Below are 23611 nucleotides of genomic sequence, written 5' to 3' on the forward strand. Positions count from 1 at the left end.
TCAGGTCTTTATAACACACTAGATGCTACAAACTATTTTTAAAGTCCGGTCCCTTACTGTAGGACGTTAATAACATAAGACTTTTTGGTGGCCTAAGGATCAGGCCTCTAGAGCTTAATTTCAACCCAACCAAGTGTGATACACAGTGGGTTGTCTAACTTTTTGCAACTGAAATTTTTTTTTAATGTGCCTTAGGTCTGCAGACAGTTTTACATCACCACAGCACTAAATGACAAGGTGGGATACAGCAGGCTGTTTAATATTTTTTTCAATAGCTACATGTGAATTAGAATGCTATACTCGTGCACGGAGATAGAGACAGTGCACAACACGTGCTCTGCTGGCTTTCTTTGTGGACCTCAGTAAAAAAAAAAAAAAAAATGCTGAAGGTAAATTTAACAGCCATACAGGACAGTAGCTCGCTACACTATCTGAATGATATACAACCACCTAGCTAACTAGCTAAAATGTGAGATACAGCAGGCTTTTTCACATTTACCTAGTGAAAAAATATTAATTAGAATGCTATACTCGTGTATGGAGCACAATAGAAGCAGTGCACAACACACTTGTAGGACAAGTGCCCTGGTGGCTTTGTCTGTGGCCAAAAAAAAAAAAAAAAATGTAGGAAGGTAAATTTAACAGCCACACTAGACAGTAGCTAGCTACACTGACTGATATACGACCAACTAACTAGCCAAAATCTTGCTGTTAACAGTAGCAGTGTCAGGAGCAGCCTCTCTGCGCTGTTACAGTCTCAAAATGGCGCTAAAACAAGATGCCCTCTATTTATTTGGAGAGGGACATGTGATTTGAGCAGCCAACGGCACAAGCCTTTGTGTCAGGACATTGTGGGTGTTCCCTGTGCCCTGATTGTCTAGCTGCAACGTGCAGACCAAGTTAGGAAAAAAAAAATGACTGCTTACAACGCCACGCCTCTGAGCTCTGCAAACCCCCTACCCTCATCAAACACGTGCCAAATGCTCATGATACACCACCATTGTCGTTGCTAAAGTGCTGAAAATATTTTTGTGGCAAAAAATATTTTCCCGCACTTTTACCGAATGTTACCGATTGCATAAAATTTTGCTCGGGTTTCCGATCAAGAATCCGAATGTGCCATATTCGTGCCAATTTTATGTTTGGCAGTCATTTTCCAAACAAATTCACTCATCACTAGTTATCTCAGTATATTAGAATACTTGATAACACCAGCTTGAAAAATGATTTTAATATCTGAAATGTTGGCCTACTGAATGTTCAGTAAATACACTCAATACTTGGTCGGGGCTCCTTTTGCATCAATTATTGCATCAATTCGGAATGACATGGAGGCGATCAGCCTGTGGCACTGCTGAAGTGTTATGGAAGCCCACCTGTATGTATGTTTTGCAGGCCTCATTTAAAAGAATAGAACAGCTGAAAAAAGTCTGCAACAAAACAGCCTGTGTGAATATATGCTCATAGCTCCCGTACTTTAGAATAGGTAATGTTTGCAATAAAATATTTTAAATTCTAAAATTATTTGAAGGCAAAAGAAGGTTCTGATAAAATAAATTACCAACATTCAGAGTGTGCATAAAGCAGACTCATGAGTCGAGCCACATCTACACTGGGCAGAAGCAATTGGAGCCAACTCAACCTCTGAAAGCAGCATTTATGTCAATCCCAGTGGGGTTTTCCATTCTGGCACCCATCGCGGACTCTCCACAACAAAATGATGGAGTACAGATGGATTGCCAAGGCAGCCAGGGGCCTGTTGAAGGCTTCAGCTGCCACTATCATAGTACTCCTGTGAAGTTCAGCCAGCGTGGTAAAATAGGACATCCATTCGGGTTCCTGACAAAGGCCCTCATCGTCAACATGTTTCAACTCCTGTAAGGCTCAGCCAGTGCAGTTGGACTTCCATTGGCCACCTCCTGTGCGAGGCTAAGCCAGTGGACTGGAGCATCCAACTGGCGCTCATCATAGTTAAACTCTACAAATTTGTAACTGCACTCTAAAAAACCAAGCAACATGGTGGGTTTTACCATTTTCAATTTTTTTTGGTAGACTGATTTGGGTTATTCAAGACTACAACTTGTCCTGTAAAAACAGAAGTGGCCTCAAATGGCTATGTTGATGGAAAAGTAAAGACATTATGGCCCTTGGAAAAGGGGGTGAAAAAAAAAAAAAAAAAAATCACAAAAATAAAAATTAGCTTAATTGTTAAGGAGATAACATAGCGTAAATTATTTTTTTGGACTTGTTTTATTAAGTAGACTTAATAGTACCAACAATGACAACTTATAAACCATCCAGAGGATAGTTGCTAATTGCTATGAATCCCATGGTTGGGACTCAAATTTAGCTAGTTCTATGAGTCCCATAGACTTTGAACAGAGCATCAGAGACCAAGACTGCAAATTTCAAGCAAACAATTAGTAGTGATCAATGGGGTCCTGTGGATTGATGATTTGTTTAAATTCTTGGAGAACTGGGCCGAGTTCACACCTCCATCCACATCTGCCACTAAAGCAAACCGAAGATTCTTAGTTACTTATCAGTAATGGGATTTTCAGAACCCATGAGAGCACCACGAGAGAGGGAATATGCCCACCAAGGACAGGAAACCTACAGGCTAATAAGGGCAGCACCACTCTCTCTCATCAGTTGGTTTACAGAGCACGAGAGGACCTCCAATGGTTAGTACAATACAAACAAAACAACAAACACCACAAACTTAAGGTGTATAATCACAACACTAGCAAAATAAGTGCTCACCCACACGTGACAGGAGGGAATATAAGGGTGCTTTTATGGATTCCGAAAAATCCTGTTACCGGTAAGTAACTAAGACTTTATCAATCAACCATGATAGCACCATGAGAGAATTACACAGTAAATAAGAATTCAAGGAGGGACCACGACTTGGAGCATAGAGATCAGAAGGCGCACCAATATCCACATCTTTCCTGGAACGACAAAAACAAATGATTTATCCTTTCTCCAGCTTTCTGTAGCAGCCAGTTATCTGATTTTGCATCTTCTAACATCCAAAGTATGATTGTTTTCCTCCTTCTGTTTTACTGGACTAGAACAAGAAGGAAGGAAGGACGACCTCTAATAGTCTATGAAATTGGGATGCTACTTTGGGAAAGTAGGCTGTCATCTAGAATTTATTATTTATTCATAAAGCACCATGGGTTCCATGGTGCTGTACATGAGAAGGGGTTACATATAAATTACAGATATCACTTACAGTAAACAAACTAACAATCACAGACTGATATAGAGGGGAGAGAGGACGCTGCCCTTTCGGGCTTACATGCTACAGGATCGTGGGGAAGAAGACAGTAGGTTGGGGGGGGGTTGCAGCAGCTCTAGTGATGAGGCAGTAGCTCCAGTAGTGGTGAGGAGGCAGTGGGGGATCATTGCAGGCTGTAGGCTTTCCTGAAGAGGTGGGTTTTCAGGTTCCGTCTGAAGGATTCGAGTGTGGTTGCTAGCCAGACGTGTTGGGGCAGGGAATTCCAGAGGATGGGGGTTATTCGGGAGAAGTCTTGGAGGCGGTTGGGTGAGGAGCGAATAAGTGTGGAGGAGAGAAGGAGGTCTTGGAGGACCGGAGATTACGTGAGGGAAGGTATCGGGAGATTAGTTCAGAGATGTATAGAATCATAGAATCATAGAATCATAGAATCGTAGAGTTGGAAGGGACCTCCTGGGCCATCTGGTCCAACCCCCTGCTCAAAGCAGGATTCGCTAAATCATCCCAGTTAGATGTCTGTCCAGCCTCTGTTTGAAGACTTCCATTGAAGGAGAACTCACCACTTCTCGTGGCAGCCTGTTCCACTCATTGATCACTCTAACTGTCAAAAAGTTTTTTCTAATATCTAATCTGTGTCTCCTCCCATTCAGCTTCATCCCATTGCTTCTAGTCTTTCCTTGTGCAAATGAGAATAAAGTTGATCCTTCTACAATGTGACAGCCCTTTAGATATTTGTAGACAGCTATTAAGTCTCCTCTCAGTCTTCTCTTTTGCAAACTAAACATTCCCAAATCCTGCAACCTTTCCTCATAAGACAGGGTTTGCAGACCGGTCACCATTCTGGTCGCTCTTTTCTGAACTTGCTCCAGTTTGTTGATGTCTTTTTTAAAATGTGGTGCCCAAAATTGGACACAATATTCCAGATGAGGTCTGACCAAAGAGGAGTAGAGGGAAATAATTACTTCACGTGATCTAGACTGTATGCTTCTGTTAATACATCCTAGAATTGCATTTGCCTTTTTTGCTGCTGCATCACACTGTTGACTCATATTCAGTCTGTGATCTATTAGTATACCCAAGTCTTTTTCACATGTGCTGTCACTTAGCCCTATTCCTCCCATTCTATATATGCTTTTTTCATTTTTATTGCCCAGATGTAGTACTTTGCATTTCTCCCTGTTAAAAACCATTCTGTTAGTTGCTGCCCACTTCTCCAGTTTATTTAAATCTTTTTGAATCCTCTCTCTCTCTTCTCTAGTATTAGCTATCCCTCCTAGCTTTGTGTCATCAGCAAATTTAATCAGTTTACCCTCAATTCCTTCATCTAAATCGTTGATAAAGATGTTGAACAATACAGGGCCCAGGACAGAGCCCTGTGGTACCCCACTTGAGACATTCTTCCAACTGGATGTGCAGCCATTTACGACCACTCTTTGGGTCCGATCACTAAGCCAGTTATGAATCCACCTAACAGTTGCCTTGTCCATTCCATACTTAGTCATTTTTTCAATAAGGATTGTATGAGAGACTTTGTCAAATGCTTTGCTGAAGTCAAGATATACTATATCTACAGCATTTCCTTGATCCACCCAATCAGTAATACCATCATAGAAGGAAATTAAATTAGTCTGACATGACTTATTAGTTACAAACCCATGCTGACTCTGTTTAATCACTTCATTCTTATCCAGGTATTGACATACATGTTGTCTAATAATTTGTTCAAAGATCTTTCCTGGTATAGAAGTCAGACTCACCGGCCTATAGTTGCCTGGGTCCACCTTCTTCCCCTTTTTGAAGATAGGAACAACATTTGCTCTTCTCCAGTCTTCTGGCACTTCTCCTGTTCTCCAAGAATTTTCAAAGATTATGGAGAGGGGTTCAAAAATTTCTTCTGCTATCTCCTTCAGTACTCTGGGGTGTAATTCATCTGGACCTGGAGACTTGAATACATTTAGGTTAGCTAAGTGTTTCCTCACTATCTTTCTGTTTATAGATATCCTGGATTCTTCTATTCCCTTAATAGGACAGTGAATAACAGTTGATGTTACATTTTCTTTCTGAGAGAAAACAGATGCAAAATAGGAATTTAAAAGTTCAGCCTTCTCAACATCCTGTCTTACCATTTCATCATTTTCATCCTGTAAAAATCCTATAGCATCTTTGACTTTTCTTTTACTTTTGACATATCCCCAAAATCCTTTATTATTGCTTTTGACATCTCTTGCAAGCCTCAATTCATTTTCAGCTTTAGATAATCTGATTTGTGCCTTGCAGGTTCTGCAGACAGCATTATATTCTTCTTTAGATATGCCTCCTTCTTTCCATTTTATAAACATTTTTTGCTTCCTTTTTAGCATGTGCTTAAGTTCTGTGTTCATCCATCCTGGTTTCCTTAAATGCTTCCTATTCTTCCCTCTTTTCGGAATTGTTAACAACTGTGCTTTGAGAATTTCATTTTTCAAGATTTCCCATCCTTCCTGGACATTTTTGTCTTTAAGGATATCCAGCCATTGGATCCCTCCAATTCTCTTTCTGAATCCCTTAAAATCTGCCTTTCTGAAATCTAACCTTGACGTCTGAGTCTTCACAGGTCTTCCGCCTGTATGGAGGAGACAGGTTGTAGATGGCCTTGTAGGTCAGTATTAGTCATCTGAATTGGATACGCTGAGGGAATGGGAGCCAGTGAAGAGATTTGCAGAGGGAAGAAGCAGAGTAGCGAGGAGAGAGATCAATTAGTCAGGTGACAGAGTTGAGGATGGACTGGAGAGGTGCAAGGGTGTTAGCAGGGAGGCCACAGAAAAGGATGCTGCAATAGTCGAGGCAGGAGATGATCAGGGAATGGAGGGTTGAGAAAGGGACGGATTCTGGAAATATTTTTGAGCTGGAGGCGACAGGAGGTGGAGAAAGCTTGGATGTGTGGTTTGAAGAACAGGGCAGAGTCAAGGGTTACTCCGAGGCAGCGGACATCCGGTACGCGGGAAAGCGTGATGTTGTCAATTGTTATAAAAAGGTGGGGTAAGGAAGATCTGTGAGATGGGGGAAAGATGATCAGTTCAGATTTGTCCACATTGAGTTTGAGGAGAGGAAGCAAGAGGAGAAGAAGGCGGATATGGCTGATACACACTCTGGGATTCTGGAGAGCAGAGAGGTGATGTCTGGGCCAGAGAAGTAGATCTGAGTATCATCAGCATAAAGGTGGTACTGGAATCCGTGGGACTTTATGAGTTGCCCAGGCCAAGTGTGTAGATTGAAAAGAATAGGGGTCCTAGAACAGAGCCTTGGGGGACTCCAACAGAGAGGGGGTGGGATGAGGAGGTCGTGTGGGAGTGGGAGATGCTGAATGTGCGGTTGGAAAGGTATGAGGAGATCCAGGATAGGGTGAGGTCTTTGATGCCAAAGGAGGAGAGGATCTGTAGTAGGAGGCAGTGGTCAACTGTGTCGAAAGCAGAGGACAGGTCTAGAAGGAGGAGTATAGAGTATTGTCTGTTAGCTTTGGCTGTATATAGGTCGTTGGTAATTTTGGGCAGGGCTGTCTCAGTGGAATGATGGGGGTGGAAGCCAGATTGTAGATTGTCAAAGAGCAAGTTAGATGAGAGGTTGGAAGAAAGTTCAGCATGGACATGCTGCTCCAGGAGTTTAGAAGCGAATGGGAGCAGCAATATTGGGCGATAGCTGGACGTGGCTGTTGGATCGAGGGTTGGCTTTTTAAGGATAGGCGTGATTGTGGCATGTTTGAAAGCAGAAGGGAAGGTACCAGAAGTTAGTAATAGGTTGAAGAGGTGGGTTAGGGATGGGATAAGAGTGGTGGTGATGTTGGGGAGGAGGTGGGATGGGATAGGGTTAAGTGCACAAGTGATGAGGTGTGATTTGGAGAGAAAATGAGCAAGCTCCTCTTCAGTGATGTTTGATAAAGAGGTTATGGGGTCTGGGCATTGGTCAGGTATACAAAGGGGTTGTGGTGGTTGAGCAATAAAAACTTGCCGTGTTTGGTCTATCTTGTTTTTGAAGTGTGCGGCAAAGTGGCAAAGTCCTCGGCAGAGATTAGGGAAGTCAGAGGGGGCAGTGGTGGGCAGAGGAGGGAGTTAAAAGTATTGAACAACTGTTTGGGGTTGTGGGATAAGGAAGATACAAGGGATGTAAAGAAGGCCTTTTTAGCAGAGGTGAGAGCTGATTTGAATGCAAGTGTTGCTTGTTTGAGTGCAGTGAATTCGTCTTGCGAATGCGTTTTCTCCCAGCACCGTTCTGCAATTCTGGATGCTTGCCGAAGCTTTTTAGTGGTGTTATTGTGCCAGGGTTGCCTATTGACTGGTCGCACTGTGTTATGCATGACAGGGGTGACTGAGTCTATGGCTGATGCAAGAGTGGCATTGTAGAAACTAGTGGCAGTGTCAGTGTTGTGGAGCTATGGAGGACAGGACAGTGGTAGAATAGAGTCAGAGAATGTGCGAATGTCTAGATGTGCGAGGTTTCTGCGGGGGTGCGCATGCTGCTGGACATGGGTGACAGGTGAGGAGGACAGGGATGAAAAAGTGAGTAGATGGTGGTCAGAGAGAGGGGAGGTGGTGAAGTTAGAAAGAGAGCAGAGGCGGGTGAAGACCAGGTCTAGTGTATGTCCGTCTGCGTGGGTGGCTGAGGAGGACCACTGAGTAAGTCCAAAGGATGAACTAAGGGACAGGAGTTTGGAGGCTGCTGACTGGTGGGTTTCAATGGGAATGTTGAAGTCACCCATGATGATGGTGGAAATGTCCGCAGAGAGAAAGTGAAGGAGCCAGGTAGAGAATTGGTCAATGAAGGCAGTGGTCGGGCCCGGAGGTCGGTATATGACGGCCACTTGGAGGGAGAATAGATGCGGACGGAGTGGACTTCAAAAGAGGGGAGGATAAGGCAGGGAAGAGGTGGGATTGGGTTGAAGGTGCAGTTGGAAGAAAGGAGAAGGCACACTCCTCCGCCCTGTGTTGCCAGGGCGAGGAGTGTGGGTGAAGTGGAGGCCGCCGTAACAAAGCGCAGCAGTGGAGGCGGTGTCGGAGGGTGTCAGCCATGATTCGGTGAGGCCAAGGAAGGAAAAGTTACGAGAGGTAAAGAGGTCGTGAATCACATGGAGTTTATTGCAGACCAAGCGAGCATTCAAGAGTGATCCAGAGAGTGGGAGCAGGGTGGTGGTTGTCAGGGGCACGGATTTCTAGTGTTTGCATTGGTTTGGGAACAATAGAAGGGGGTAGTAATGGGAGGTATGAGCTGTGGGGGTCCAGGGTTGGGAGATATGTCGCCAGTAGAGTTGAGCGACTTTGGTCGGATCGGGTTTCGTGAAACCCGAATGAAACAAAATTTGAGTCGGATGAAACTGGTCCGACTAGGGCAAAAAAAGTCGGAGTTTTGTCCGAAACCCGACCCCAAAGCAAGTCAATGGGGAATAAAAGTCGGCATTGAGTGGATGAATGTCATCCGCTCAATGCCGACTTTTATTTCCCATTGACTTGCATTGGGGTCAGGTTTCGGACGAAACTTTGACTTTTTTTGCCCTAGTCGGACCAATTTCATCCAACTCAAATTTTGTTTCATTCGGGTTTCACGAAACCCGATCCGACCAAAGTCGCTCAACTCTAGTCGCCAGCAGTGAGGAGAAGCAGAGAGAGGGAGAGCATGTGGGAGGAGAGTAGGTGGCTTGTTTTGCATTTTATTAGGAGAGCTCTGAAGTTGAGGAGCAGGTCAGCAGAGGAGGTCAGGTGGGGAGGCAAGAAGAGATTATTATTTGGTTAGCGGGTGCTGGGGTTTTTGAATAGCGAAGGAGAGTGAGGGTTAAAGGAGCCAAAACTGTTAGAGCGTATGTCAGCATGGTGAGAGTAATTTAGAAGGCAAAAGAAATTTAGTACATTTAAACGCAGCGTTTAGTCGTACCTTCTGGTCACTTCAGGCTCATTTCAGGCATTATTTCAGATATTATCCTTAGAAGACATCCTTGGAATGACAGACCGAGGTCATGACAGACCTCTGAGTCTGAATCTGAGTAAAAGGTGGAGCTATAGAGAGAGCCTGGATATCACTGACTGGGCCTAGATATCGATGATGCTTTAATAAACCATGACATCCAATAATTACTAGCCAAATCACAGGTGTACAGCGCCCCGATTGCTGTATCCTGGACTTTTAGGTTTTAGACCTTGAGAAAGATAAAATATTTCTCCAAGTTCTAGCATATATTCGGGTCGTGACTGATTTCCTACTCTGAAGCAGGGTGGAGATGAGATTAGTAGAGACCTTTATTACCTTTAATAGTGCTCTTTCAAATTCCAAGCCATCAAGTGGAAGTTGGCCACTTGCAGATGATACACTGGTCCCTGAGAAAGGAGATTTGGAATCTCTGGAAGAATCCATGGATCGGACACCGACATTATCCTTAGCCATGAGAACCATGGTTTTCTGGGCAAAAAGAGGACAAATGCCACAATTCTTGCCCTGTCCTCCCTGATTTTTCTTATGACTAGCGGGATCAGAGCTACTGGATGAAAGGTGTAAGCCAGGATGAAATCCCACAGAGCTGGCAAAAAGGTCTATGACAGGGAGACCCCACATCTGAACTATCTAGATGAAGATGACCTGACGGCTCCCACTCCCCTTGTTTTAGAAGACTGCAGCTTAAGAAGCCCGCGTTCTTGTTTTTCTTCCCTTTTATATGCAGAGCCATCAAAGAAAGGAGATGACCCTCTGCTAGCTGGAACTAGCGATCTGTCACCTGCAACAAGGGTTTGGACTGAGTTCCCCCCTGGCTATTTATGCAAGCCACTGACACTTGATTGTTCAAGAGGATCCAGACATGCTGACCCTGCAAGAAAATTTACTCACAGCCAGGTCTACCATTAGTAGTTCCTTTATATTTGATGAAATGTAAGTGATTCTCTCACTCCTAATCCAGATCCCCTGGACTAAATCATACTCTAGATAGATAAGCACCCGCGGGACTTGCATCTGTGGTGACACCCCATGTAAGTTTAGTAACCCAGGGAACCCTAGACAGGTTTGATCCATCCAGCCACCACTGAAGGGATTGCACCGTCTGTAGGGATAGGGTCATCCTGCCTTCCAGGTGCCCCCTAAGGGAGATCTCATTCTGTAAAATGTCCCATTGCAAAACCCTGGAATTGAGCGGGGCCCACAGAACTGCCAGAAAGCACAAGGTTAAAGAACCCAGGAGTATTGCATTCCTAAGGGACATGGAGGGGACTTCCATGGCTCTCAACACTTGACTCTGGATTTTTTTCTATTTTAACCACTGGGAGGTGACATTCCTGCACCTCGGAGTTCAATAGCAGCCCCAGAAACTCTTAAATATTGGGGGGGGATTCTAATCTGGACTTCTTTAGATTCAGTAGCCAGCCCAGGCCCTTTAGGGTAGCCATCACCTCCTCTAGTTGACTCTTACAATGTTGGATTGATTTACACATCTTTTTCCCACAGATGAGACATAACCTCCGCAATCACCTTTGGGAAGACACGAAGAGCTATAGCCAGCCCAAATGGGAGGGCCCTAAATGGAAAGTGCCTAACTACCCCATCAATGGCTATTGCAACCCGGAGATATTTCTGATGTTCCATATGTCCGGGCACATGATAGTACATATCTTTTAAATCTAGTACTGCCTTAAAACAACCATCTTTATTGCTGACTTAATGGATTCCATCTTAAAAGACTGAACTCTCAGGAATTTGTTCAAAGTCTTCTGATTTATTATAGTCCTGAAGGACCTGTCCAGCTTGCTTAATAGAAAGACAGGGGAGTAGAACTCCATCCAATTTTTCGGACTCTGGTACTTCTAGGAGGACTAAGTCCAGGACTTCTGGCTCTGGGTCCAATTGCTCTCTTAGTGAAGATCTTCGGGGGGGGGGGGGGGGGTAATCTATACAAATCTTCCTTGTGAGACTGACTGGAATTCTAAAATTCTAATCTCAACCCCAACCTAATCAGGTTGTGAATCCAGCTACTGGACAAAATTCCCTCCCAGTCAGGAAAGGAGTAGGAAATCCTTCCCCTAGCTTGGCCAGGCATCATTGACCCAATTTCCTTTTCTCTTGGGAAGAGGTTCCAAAACATGAGGCCTCCACATTTCCTTCTGCAATCTTCCCATTTATCTTGCTCCCTGGGAGGCTTCCTTCAGACAAACTTCCTTTTTCAGAAAGGATTGCTTTCTCTACAATTTCATCCAGGGCTGGGTCAAAAAGATACTCTCCCTCACAAGGAATGTAAAACAGTCTTGATCTAGCCTGAATGTCCTCTGGCCAGCATTTCAACCACAAAGCACTACGGGCTGAGTTGCAAATGGTGGCCAACCATGCCGCCAGCCTTACAGAGACCACAGAAGCAATGGACAGGAAGTCCACTGCTCCCTGCATAAGCGGAATAGTGCCCAAGATATTGTCCCTTGTAAACCCTGTCCTTTAACTGGGATTCCAGGCGATCCAGCCATATCATTAAGGATCTTAGCAGTACACGTTGCTGCTACCGCCAGTTTCAGAGCCCTGCTGATGTCTCCCATGTACCCCTAAGAAAGGTGGCCGCTTTCCTTTCGAGGAAGGGCATAGAAGCTTTCTTGGCGGCCGTTATTGCCACCTCCAGTTTAATTTGGTTCCATAATGATGAAGTCTTGTCAAAAGGGATATTTCATTTTGAAGGATGGCGGAAAAAAGCCTCTCCGACTTTCTCCACTCTTTCTGAACTAAAACCTGGATCCTTTTATTAAACATTTTTTCTTATCTAGGCAATGGAACATGATGTCCTGCACCGATCTTTCTGGCCTAGCATCCACAATACCCAATATGGATCTGACTAATTTAACTAGCCTATCCACTTCTTTAAGCGGGCAAACTTCCCAACCCCTTTATCCTTCTTTTTCTGCGAGAGGGATTTAAGGGATTCTTTAACCTCCACCCTTATGATGGAACTTAAGTCTGTGGCAAAGGTAGGAGTCTCCTCTGCCACTGTCTGCTCTATGCAGGATTGACAAAGCCTTATCGGATAGGAATCCAGCAATAAAGGTTTTACAAAGTGCACATTCTTTGTGCTTGGTTTTAGGCACGCATTTCTTCCCCTGGCAATAACTGACAAGAAAAAAAAAAAAACACATTAACAAGTGAACTTTCATGAAGACAACTTATCACCCTGATTCAATCAAATGGTATCGGTTTAAAGGAAGGGCATGTCTCAGCCGGGAGTTCATCACTAGAGGCTGCAGATTAGTCCACCTTGCTGGAGCTTCACTGACTGGATTTGCTCTCTTTTGCAGGACTCTGTCTCTGTGGTACGGCTGCCGCAGGGATGACAATACCCCACCTCCTTCTGGGGCTTCCCATCCGGCTGCCATGGCTGTCGCTACTTTGCTGTTGCTGCTCCGAATCTGTCTCCATTCTCCTTAAGGTGACAAGTTACCTAGGAAGCACCTGAGCAGTGGTATCAGCTTTCCTTTATACTGGCCAATGTGCTCCCACCGGTACCCCCAGCATTTCCAGCTCACGTGGATCCCAAGTCGGCCTCTGTGTGTCATCCGGATGCAAGTTACCGATACGGCGCCCAGCGTACGTTACTGCCTTGCACTCGCCCATCAAGAGGGCCTGTCACTCATGCACCTGCTCATCAAACCGGGTACATCACAGGCCGTGTCATACAGACCCACCTCCTGGCCTGCATTATCAGACAATCTTATTATAAGGCACGTCACTCCGATGTATGAAGGCGGGGTGCACAGAAACAGGGATACCAATCCCAATATAATATATGAATAGATATGAAATCCGGCACTCCCAATTGCAGAAAAAAGAATTTTCGTTTTATTCACAGCTTTAATTTTCCACAAGACAATAAATATGTAACGTTTCAGTCCTTAAGATGGACCTTCTTCAGACAAGTGGAGCTGTGAAGAGACACCAAATGAAAATCGGCGCTATCCGGTATGTATCATATCATTATGAAAAGGAGCGCCGGATTTCATATCTATGCATTATCAGACAAGTCCTGGACCACACGTCACTTCCGGTGTCGGCCATGTTACATCCAACACCGCGCTGTGGGGAGGGGACAATAGGGATAGAGCAGGCTTAATTCTAGTTGCCTGTTGTAGCATGAGCCACGCCAGAGCCGGCCATCACCTGCTCAGGGGTACTGCTCACTTGTGTCCGCACACGCGTGAAAGTCCCCTTGGACCTACTGGGGTGCTTACAGGAACCCTGCACCGGCCGAAGCAGAGAAGGGATTGCTGCATGAGCCAGCCATCCAGGCCTGGGAAGGGAATACTTCATCTTTAGTCCTTCTAAACACAGGTATGCCTGCATGAGGTATCTATGTCAAGGACAGGAAACCAACTGATGCAAGGGAGAGGCACTGTCCTTTTAGCCTGTATGTTTCATGTCCTTGGTGGGCGTATCCCATCTCTTGTGGTGCAGAATTGTAGTTGTGATCAGTTAACCCATGGCCCTACTGATTTATAATGGGGTTAGTCAGTTTTCTCTGAAATCTGCACCTCTTGAGTGTAAATTAAAAAAAAAAAAAAAAAAAAAGCTATTTTTTATCAAATGTGATGGAATCTTTAGCGGAGCCTTCAATGCTGATGTGAAGAAAGACTAAAAAGGATGAAAACTTTATACCAAATCATATGCATCCACAGCTGTATAAATATGCTGCTGACTTTCATATATAAAATATACCCCAATGTATACACTGTGCTCTGATCTTTAAAGCAGAGCAGCCTATGTTATTCCGTACAGAAACAGGAATCTAGACCTGCCAAACGTCACACCGATGACACTCTTTTGGCATACCCTCACACTATAGAACTCCATACGTAGGTCACAGCATATATCTCAAAACACCATATCTCCGCATATACACCTGATTTATGTACTGATAAGAAAAATATTTTGTATATGGCATTACTAAAAAATATCTATCTATAGATTTTTGAACAAATACTTGGCGCTATCACACTACATAACAGTATTAGGCTAGGGCCACACCAACGTATTTTCTTTCATCTAAGCGAATTGGTCCAATAATGCTAATCAAATTCTGATCAGAGTGCCATCGGATTTCCTTGGATTAGAAGATGGAAAAAAATTCTATATTTTTTTCATTCTTTTAGTCTGTGAAAATCGGATATCATTGGGTGCAGTCCGATGTTTTCCACGGACTTATTGACTTTCACTGTCAAGTGTGATTCGAATATACAGGTGCTTCTCACAAAATTAAAATATCATCAAAAAGTTAATATATTTCAGTTCTTCAATACAAAAAGTGAAACTCATTATTTAGAGTCATTACAAACAGAGTGATCTATTTCAAGTGTTTATTTCTGTTAATGATGACTATGGCTTACAGCCAATGAAAACTCAAAAGTGATTATCTCAGTAAATTAGAATAATTAACAAACAATACCTGCAAAGGCTTCTAAGGGTACCGTTACACCTAGCGATGCACCAGCGATACCGACCAGCGATATGACGCGGTCAGGATCGCTGGTGCATCGCTAGGTGGTCGCTAGTGAGCTGCCACACAGGCAGATCTCACCAGCGACATCGCTGGGGATGGGGGTCGCTACTTACCTGTCAGACGCGGCGATCCTGCATCCTCCCGCCCGGCTCCACGCGTCGCTCGTCGGCGCCACAGGAAGCGCCGCAGGAAGTGACCGACGAGGAATGATCCAGGAGCTTCTCGCGCGATCAGCGATAACCAGCGGGGGAGCCGGTCGGAGGTAAGTATCACATGCAGCGATATCGCTAGCAATATCGCTGCAACGTCACAAAATCGGTGACTTTACAGCGATATTGCTAGCGATATCGCAGTGTGTAACGGGGGCTTTAGTTTCTAAAACGGTCGCTTAGTCTGTTTCAGTATGCTCCACAATCATGGGGAAGACTGTTGACTTGACAGATGTCCAGAAGGCAGTCATTGACACACTCCACAAGGAGGGTAAAGCCACAAAAGGTCATTGCTAAAGAAGCTGGCTGCTCACAGAGTGCTGCATCCAAGCATATTAATGGAAAGTTTAGTGGAAGGAACAAGTGTGGAAGAAAAAGGTGCACAAGCAACTGGGATAACTGCAGCCTTGAAAGGATTAAGAAAGGGCTATTCAAAAAATTGGGGAAGATTCACCTGAAAATGGCTGTCCATCAACGTTCACCATCCAACCTGACAGAACTGGAGAGGATCTGCAAGGAAGAATGGCAGAGGATCCCCAAATCCAGGTGTGAAAAACTTGTTGCATCATTCCCAAGAAGACTCAAGACTATACTAGCTGAAAAGGGTGCTTCTACTCAATACTGATCAAAGGGTCTGAATACTTATGACCATGTAATATTTCAGTTTTTATTTTTTAATAAATTTGCAAAAATGTCTACATTTCTGTTTTTTTTTCCAGTCAAGATCGGGTGCAGAGTGTACATTAATGAGAAAAAAATGAACTTTTTTTGAATTTATCAAATGGATGAAATGAAGCCAAAGTGAAAAATTTTAAGGGATCTGAATACTTTCCGTACCCACTATATACAGAGACATATACACATTCACTAAATAACAAACAAGTGCCTTACTCCACGCTAAATAGTCAGTACATGGCAGTGTATGGGGTAGCGGGGTATATGTAATTAAAGTTACACAGTGGCTAACCCTCCAATAGTATAGTAGCTATGGCATAATTTAGTGCATATACAACATGGAGTCAACATATAAACGCATGCCTGCCTACGAGAAATATGGTAGGAGAAAAAACAACAAAAAAAAAAAAAAAAATCAACCCCTGGACGAAGCATTTCATTGTGAAACGCGCGTCTAGTGTTGTGGACAACAGGACCTCTACTCTGTTGGTAATAGATATTTCAGCATATTTCTAGTAGGCAGGCATGCTTTGATATATTGACTCCATATTGTATATGCATACGTACTATATACTCCATAGCTACTATACTATGGGAGGGTTGGTCACTGAGTAACTTTGATATATCCCGCTAGCCCATACATTGCCATGTACTGACTATGTAGCGTGGTAATTTAGTGAACGTGTATATGCATCTACAGTTAGGTCCATATATATTTGGACAGAGACAACATTTTTCTAATTTTGGTTCTAGACATTACCACAATGAATGTTAAACAAAACAATTCAGATGCAGTTGAAGTTCAGACTTTCAGCTTTCATTTGAGGGTATCCACATTAAAATTGGATGAAGGGTTTAGGAGTTTCAGCTCCTTAACATGTGCCACCCTGTTTTTAAAGGGACCAAAAGTAATTGGACAGATTAAATAATTGTAAATAAAATGTTCATTTCTAGTACTTGGTTGAAAACCCTTTGTTGGCAATGACTGCCTGAAGTCTTGAACTCATGGACATCACCAGACGCTGTGTTTCCTCCTTTTTGATGCTCTGCCAGGCCTTCACTGCGGTGGTTTTCAGTTGCTGTTTGTTTGTGGGCCTTTCTGTCTGAAGTTTAGTCTTTAACAAGTGAAATGCATGATCAATTGGGTTGAGAACAGGTGACTGACTTGGCCATTCAAGAATATTCCACTTCTTTGCTTTAATAAACTCCTGGGTTGCTTTGGCTTTATGTTTTGGGTCATTGTCCATCTGTAGTATGAAACGACAACCAATCAGTTTGGCTGCAACTGGCTGGATCTGAGCACACAGTATGGCTCTGAATACCTCAGAATTCATTCGGCTGCTTCTGTCCTGTGTCACATCATCAATATACACTAGTGACCCAGTGCCACTGGCAGCCATGCATGCCCAAGCCATCACACTGCCTCCGTCGTGTTTTACAGATGATGTGGTATGCTTTGGATCATGAGCTGTACCACGCCTTTGCCATACTTTTCTCTTTCCATCATTCTGGTAGAGGTTGATCTTGGTTTCATCTGTTCAAAGAATGTTCTTCCAGAACTGTGCTGGCTTTTTTAGATGTTTTTTAGCAAAGTCCAGTCTAGCCTTTTGATTCTTGATGCATATGAGTGGCTTGCACCGTGCAGTGAACCCTCTGTATTTACTTTCATGCAGTCTTCTCTTTATGGTAGATTTGAATATTGATATGCCTACCTCCGGGAGAGTTTTGTTCACTTGGTTGGCTGTTGTGAAAGGGTTTCTCTTCACCATGGAGATTATTCTGCGATCATCCACCACTGTTCTCTTCCGTGGGCACCCAGGTCTTTTTGCATTGATGAGTTCACCAGTGCTTTCTTTCTTTCTCAGGATGTACCAAACTGTAGATTTTGCCACTCCTAATGTTGTAGCAATTTCTCGGATGGGTTTTTGTGTTTTTGCAGCTTAAGGATGGCTTGTTTCACGTGCATGGAGAGTTCCTTTGACCGAATGTTTCCTTCACAGCAAAACCTTCCAAATGCAAGCACTACATCTCAAATCAACTCCAGGCCTTTTATCTGCTTAATTGAGAATGACATAACGAAGGGATTCCCCACACCTGTCCATGAAATAGCCTTGGAGTCAATTGTCCAATTACTTTTGATCCCTTTAAAAACAGGGTGGCACATGTTAAGGAGCTGAAACTCCTAAACCCTTCATCCAATTTTAATGTGGATACCCTCAAATGAAAGCTGAAAGTCTGAACTTCAACTGCATCTGAAGTGTTTTGTTTAACATTCATTGTGGTAACGTGTAGAACCAAAATTAGAAAAATGTTGTCGCTCTCAAATACATATGGACCTAACTGTATATACGGTAAATAGGTTCAAAGAAACTGTTAAGTTTGTCTACTTACTTACGTAATCATCGCGTGTTTTTCTGAGTCATACAAGTGATGCTACCCAACCATTGATTTACTTGCCATTGCCCCTCTATTACCATAGGTGTCCAGGCTGTTCCACCTTTTTGCCTCATCTTATTCTTAGCACCCTTTTTACTACCCTATTGCCTTTATGTCTAGATTTTATTATCCATTTCAATAAAGTTATGTTTTATACTCTTTACTTTGCCTTCGTATGAAGTTTATCTGTAGGTGTTATACATAGTTATTTCCTTCATGTCATAAATTATAGGATTTTTGTATAGGTGTCTTATATGGGAATATGGCCTTAGAGATTTAAAAAAAAAAAATCACTTTCCCAAAAGAAAGGCCCAATTTTTAGAATACTTGGAAAAAAGAATACCAGTGTCTAGCACAGTTAAAGCTTAAAAAATATATATATATAATAATATAGGAAAAGTAAAAGAACACCTTATAACTTTAACAAGCATTTGGTAAAGTAGGCAGGTAAAAAAAAGTGACACTTATAAAAAGTAGCTTATAAAAGAAAATATGCAATTTGCTTCCACAAGACTGCAGAGTGCAGGTTGAAGGTATACTGCAGGTTATGTATCTGCAAGAGTAACAAGAAAAACAGCACTCACCCGATCCTTCTTTCAAGATGTGGTTTTAATCCATTAAATAGGTGACATTAATATTTGCATAGGTGCAGGTGTCACAGGAGTTATTTCACGAGAAGGGAGACCTGCCGGACTACGGCCGTTTCACGCCTTGCTGACACTTCTATAGGTCCCATAGAAGTGCCAGCAAGGCATGATCAGTGCCAGCAAGGTGTGAAACGGCCATAGTCCGGCAGGTCTCGCTTCTCATGAAATAACTCCCATGACACCTGCACCTCTGCAAATATTAATGTCACCTATTTAATGGATTAAAACCACATCTTGAAAGAAGGATTGGGTGAGTGCTGTTTTTCTTGTTACCCTTGCTGATACATTATATGCTCTTTAATATATACGCCACCCAGAAGAGATCCGACAAGGCTATTACTGATGATTTGGGTTGTAATAATAACACACAGAATTAAGTGACTTGGTGCCTGGAACAGCCCTTCTTTTTTGTGAATTATACTGCAGGTTACCTTGGAGCATATGCAGGCTGAGGGTATACTGCATGTTACTTTGCCGCCTGTGCAGAGTGCTGGCTGAGGGGAGCTGCAGGTGACCGTGCCGCCTGAGGGGAGCTGCAGGTGACCGTGCCGCCTGACGACCGTGCCGCCTGTGCCGCCCGAGGGGAGCTGCAGGTGACCGTGCCGCCCGTGGGGAGCTGCAGGTGACCGTGCCGCCCGTGGGGAGCTGCAGGTGACCGTGCCGCCCGAGGGGAGCTGCAGGTGACCGTGCCGCCCGAGGGGAGCTGCAGGTGACCGTGCCGCCCGAGGGGAGCTGCAGGTGACCGTGCCGCCCGAGGGGAGCTGCAGGTGACCGTGCCGCCCGAGGGGAGCTGCAGGTGACCGTGCCGCCCGAGGGGAGCTGCAGGTGACCGTGCCGCCCGAGGGGAGCTGCAGGTGACCGTGCCGCCCGAGGGGAGCTGCAGGTGACCGTGCCGCCCGAGGGGAGCTGCAGGTGACCGTGCCGCCCGTGGGGAGCTGCAGGTGACCGTGCCGCCCGTGGGGAGCTGCAGGTGACCGTGCCGCCCGTGGGGAGCTGCAGGTGACCGTGCCGCCCGTGGGGAGCTGCAGGTGACCGTGCCGCCCGTGGGGAGCTGCAGGTGACCGTGCCGCCCGTGGGGAGCTGCAGGTGACCGTGCCGCCCGTGGGGAGCTGCAGGTGACCGTGCCGCCCGTGGGGAGCTGCAGGTGACCGTGCCGCCCGTGGGGAGCTGCAGGTGACCGTGCCGCCCGTGGGGAGCTGCAGGTGACCGTGCCGCCCGTGGGGAGCTGCAGGTGACCGTGCCGCCCGTGGGGAGCTGCAGGTGACCGTGCCGCCCGTGGGGAGCTGCAGGTGACCGTGCCGCCCGTGGGGAGCTGCAGGTGACCGTGCCGCCCGTGGGGAGCTGCAGGTGACCGTGCCGCCCGTGGGGAGCTGCAGGTGACCGTGCCGCCCGTGGGGAGCTGCAGGTGACCGTGCCGCCCGTGGGGAGCTGCAGGTGACCGTGCCGCCCGTGGGGAGCTGCAGGTGACCGTGCCGCCCGTGGGGAGCTGCAGGTGACCGTGCCGCCCGTGGGGAGCTGCAGGTGACCGTGCCGCCCGTGGGGAGCTGCAGGTGACCGTGCCGCCCGTGGGGAGCTGCAGGTGACCGTGCCGCCCGTGGGGAGCTGCAGGTGACCGTGCCGCCCGTGGGGAGCTGCAGGTGACCGTGCCGCCCGTGGGGAGCTGCAGGTGACCGTGCCGCCCGTGGGGAGCTGCAGGTGACCGTGCCGCCCGTGGGGAGCTGCAGGTGACCGTGCCGCCCGTGGGGAGCTGCAGGTGACCGTGCCGCCCGAGGGGAGCTGCAGGTGACCGTGCCGCCCGAGGGGAGCTGCAGGTGACCGTGCCGCCTGTGGGGAGCTGCAGGTGACCGTGCCGCCAGTGGGGAGCTGCAGGTGACCGTGCCGCCTGTGCCGGAGGAGGGGAGCTGCAGGTGACCGTGCCGCCTGAGGGGAGCTGCAGGTGACCGTGCCGCCTGAGGGGAGCTGCAGGTGACCGTGCCGCCTGTGGGGAGCTGCAGGTGACCGTGCCGCCTGTGGGGAGCTGCAGGTGACCGTGCCGCCTGTGGGGAGCTGCAGGTGACCGTGCCGCCTGTGGGGAGCTGCAGGTGACCGTGCCGCCTGTGGGGAGCTGCAGGTGACCGTGCCGCCTGAGGGGAGCTGCAGGTGACCGTGCCGCCTGAGGGGAGCTGCAGGTGACCGTGCCGCCTGAGGGGAGCTGCAGGTGACCGTGCCGCCTGAGGGGAGCTGCAGGTGACCGTGCCGCCTGTGGGGAGCTGCAGGTGACCGTGCCGCCTGTGCCGGAGGAGGGGAGCTGCAGGTGACCGTGCCGCCTGAGGGGAGCTGCAGGTGACCGTGCCGCCTGTGGGGAGCTGCAGGTGACCGTGCCGCCTGAGGGGAGCTGCAGGTGACCGTGCCGCCTGAGGGGAGCTGCAGGTGACCGTGCCGCCTGAGGGGAGCTGCAGGTGACCGTGCCGCCTGTGGGGAGCTGCAGGTGACCGTGCCGCCTGTGGGGAGCTGCAGGTGACCGTGCCGCCTGTGGGGAGCTGCAGGTGACCGTGCCGCCTGTGGGGAGCTGCAGGTGACCGTGCCGCCTGTGGGGAGCTGCAGGTGACCGTGCCGCCTGTGGGGAGCTGCAGGTGACCGTGCCGCCTGTGGGGAGCTGCAGGTGACCGTGCCGCCTGTGGGGAGCTGCAGGTGACCGTGCCGCCTGTGCCGGAGGAGGGGAGCTGCAGGCGACCGTGCCGCCTGAGGGGAGCTGCAGGCGACCGTGCCGCCTGAGGGGAGCTGCAGGCGACCGTGCCGCCTGAGGGGAGCTGCAGGCGACCGTGCCGCCTGAGGGGAGCTGCAGGCGACCGTGCCGCCTGAGGGGAGCTGCAGGCGACCGTGCCGCCTGAGGGGAGCTGCAGGCGACCGTGCCGCCTGTGGGGAGCTGCAGGCGACCGTGCCGCCTGTGGGGAGCTGCAGGCGACCGTGCCGCCTGTGGGGAGCTGCAGGCGACCGTGCCGCCTGAGGGGAGCTGCAGGCGACCGTGCCGCCTGAGGGGAGCTGCAGGCGACCGTGCCGCCTGAGGGGAGCTGCAGGCGACCGTGCCGCCTGAGGGGAGCTGCAGGCGACCGTGCCGCCTGAGGGGAGCTGCAGGCGACCGTGCCGCCTGAGGGGAGCTGCAGGCGACCGTGCCGCCTGAGGGGAGCTGCAGGCGACCGTGCCGCCTGCGGGGAGCTGCAGGCGACCGTGCCGCCTGAGGGGAGCTGCAGGCGACCGTGCCGCCTGAGGGGAGCTGCAGGCGACCGTGCCGCCTGAGGGGAGCTGCAGGCGACCGTGCCGCCTGAGGGGAGCTGCAGGCGACCGTGCCGCCTGAGGGGAGCTGCAGGCGACCGTGCCGCCTGAGGGGAGCTGCAGGCGACCGTGCCGCCTGAGGGGAGCTGCAGGCGACCGTGCCGCCTGAGGGGAGCTGCAGGCGACCGTGCCGCCTGAGGGGAGCTGCAGGCGACCGTGCCGCCTGTGGGGAGCTGCAGGTGACCGTGCCGCCTGTGGGGAGCTGCAGGTGACCGTGCCGCCTGAGGGGAGCTGCAGGTGACCGTGCCGCCTGTGGGGAGCTGCAGGTGACCGTGCCGCCTGTGGGGAGCGCTCCCGCTGTCACTGCCCTGTGCCCGGGAATGGAGCGGCTGTGCAGTTGCGGAATGCTGGCTCCTCACCCGGGGCTGTGACCTGCGGCCATTTGTGTCTGCAGCTGTGGCAGAACACAAGCTCAGACACTTCCACACTCCGCACTGAGCGCTCATTCATTAGCTGCGCTCCCTCTGCTGCCAGCACCAGCAGGAATGTGACCCGCCATGTACATGCAGTGACTGGCACAGTAGTTCGGCACTTCTCTACTAGTGACAGCTCTCCAGCCTAGTCCCAGTCCTGCACCACTGGGCCACCTCCACGTGCATTACCTTATCCGTGTGCTGCTGACACCAGAGCTCTGGGCTTCTCCCCTAGGTGCCGCATCTCTGCCATGTGAGGCGCAGGACCCCTTCCTGGACGAGCAGCGTCAGTGCCGAGCTCTCAGCTGCTCCAAACTCAGCCGAGTCCCAACCAGCGGGGAAAGCAGTGCATCGCGCATGCGCGGCCTGCCTCCCACAGTCAGTGCTGGGTCCTGTCAGACATTTGATAACTGCTAGGAATATAACTCTCCCCGGTCTCCTGCCTCGAACTGGTCACAGCACCATTTCCCACAGCACATGTTTCACAATACTGACACTAGACTTCCAGGAATAGCTTTCTAAACGGGGCTGGAAATGAATTTGGGAAGTGTATTCTTGCATGGAGGTGTCCTGCTGTGGCTTCCCGGATAGTATTTATAGGAGGGCATCAAAATGCCTGGTATTGGGGGAGATAAAGTACTAGGATAAGAGGCAACAACCTGAAATACATCACCCACAGGACCCTTCTCTATCCCTCCCCAGTCAGATATGAGGAAATTATAGCCGAAAGGATCACAAGAAGCTTCACTCCCGACTAGAGGCGTAGCTAGGGTGTTGGTTCAGGGGGGCAAAACTTCTCAGTGGGCCCCTAAACAGAGAACCTCAGCAGATGACCGCGCTGCTGCCAAAAATAATAATAATCTTTATATAGCGCTAACATATGCCGCAGCACACACATTATCATCACTGTCCCCAATGGGGCCCACAATCTAGATTCCCTATCAGTATGTCTTTGGAATGTGGGAGGAAACCGGAGTACCCGGAGGAATCCCACACAAACACGGGGGAGAACATACAAACTCCTTGCAGATGTTGTCCTTGGTGGGATTCAAACCCAGGACTCCAGCGCTGCAATGCTAACCACTGAGCCACCGTGCTGCCCATATATAATCTATATATATATATTCCATTATTGCGGCATCAGCGCGGCCCCCGGTGCGCTCCGCAATAATGGAAGAAAGAGCATCACATGACGCTCCCTC

General features: G+C 48.0%; 1 protein-coding gene across 1 annotated transcript in view; it reads right to left on the minus strand.

Moving 5' to 3' along the window:
* TSPAN12 (tetraspanin 12) overlaps positions 1-22768 on the minus strand; it is a 344082-nt gene extending 321314 nt beyond the window's left edge. Inside the window, exon 1 of the mRNA XM_073573369.1 lies at positions 22599-22768. The gene's annotated coding sequence lies outside the window, so the exon portion shown is untranslated. The remainder of the gene's footprint in view (positions 1-22598) is intronic.
* Between the last annotated feature and the right edge of the window lie 843 nt (positions 22769-23611).

This window comes from Dendrobates tinctorius, unplaced genomic scaffold (assembly GCF_039654945.1).
Source record: "Dendrobates tinctorius isolate UK_male_01 unplaced genomic scaffold, ASM3965494v1 ptg000035l, whole genome shotgun sequence".
Classification (NCBI taxonomy): domain Eukaryota; kingdom Metazoa; phylum Chordata; class Amphibia; order Anura; family Dendrobatidae; genus Dendrobates; species Dendrobates tinctorius.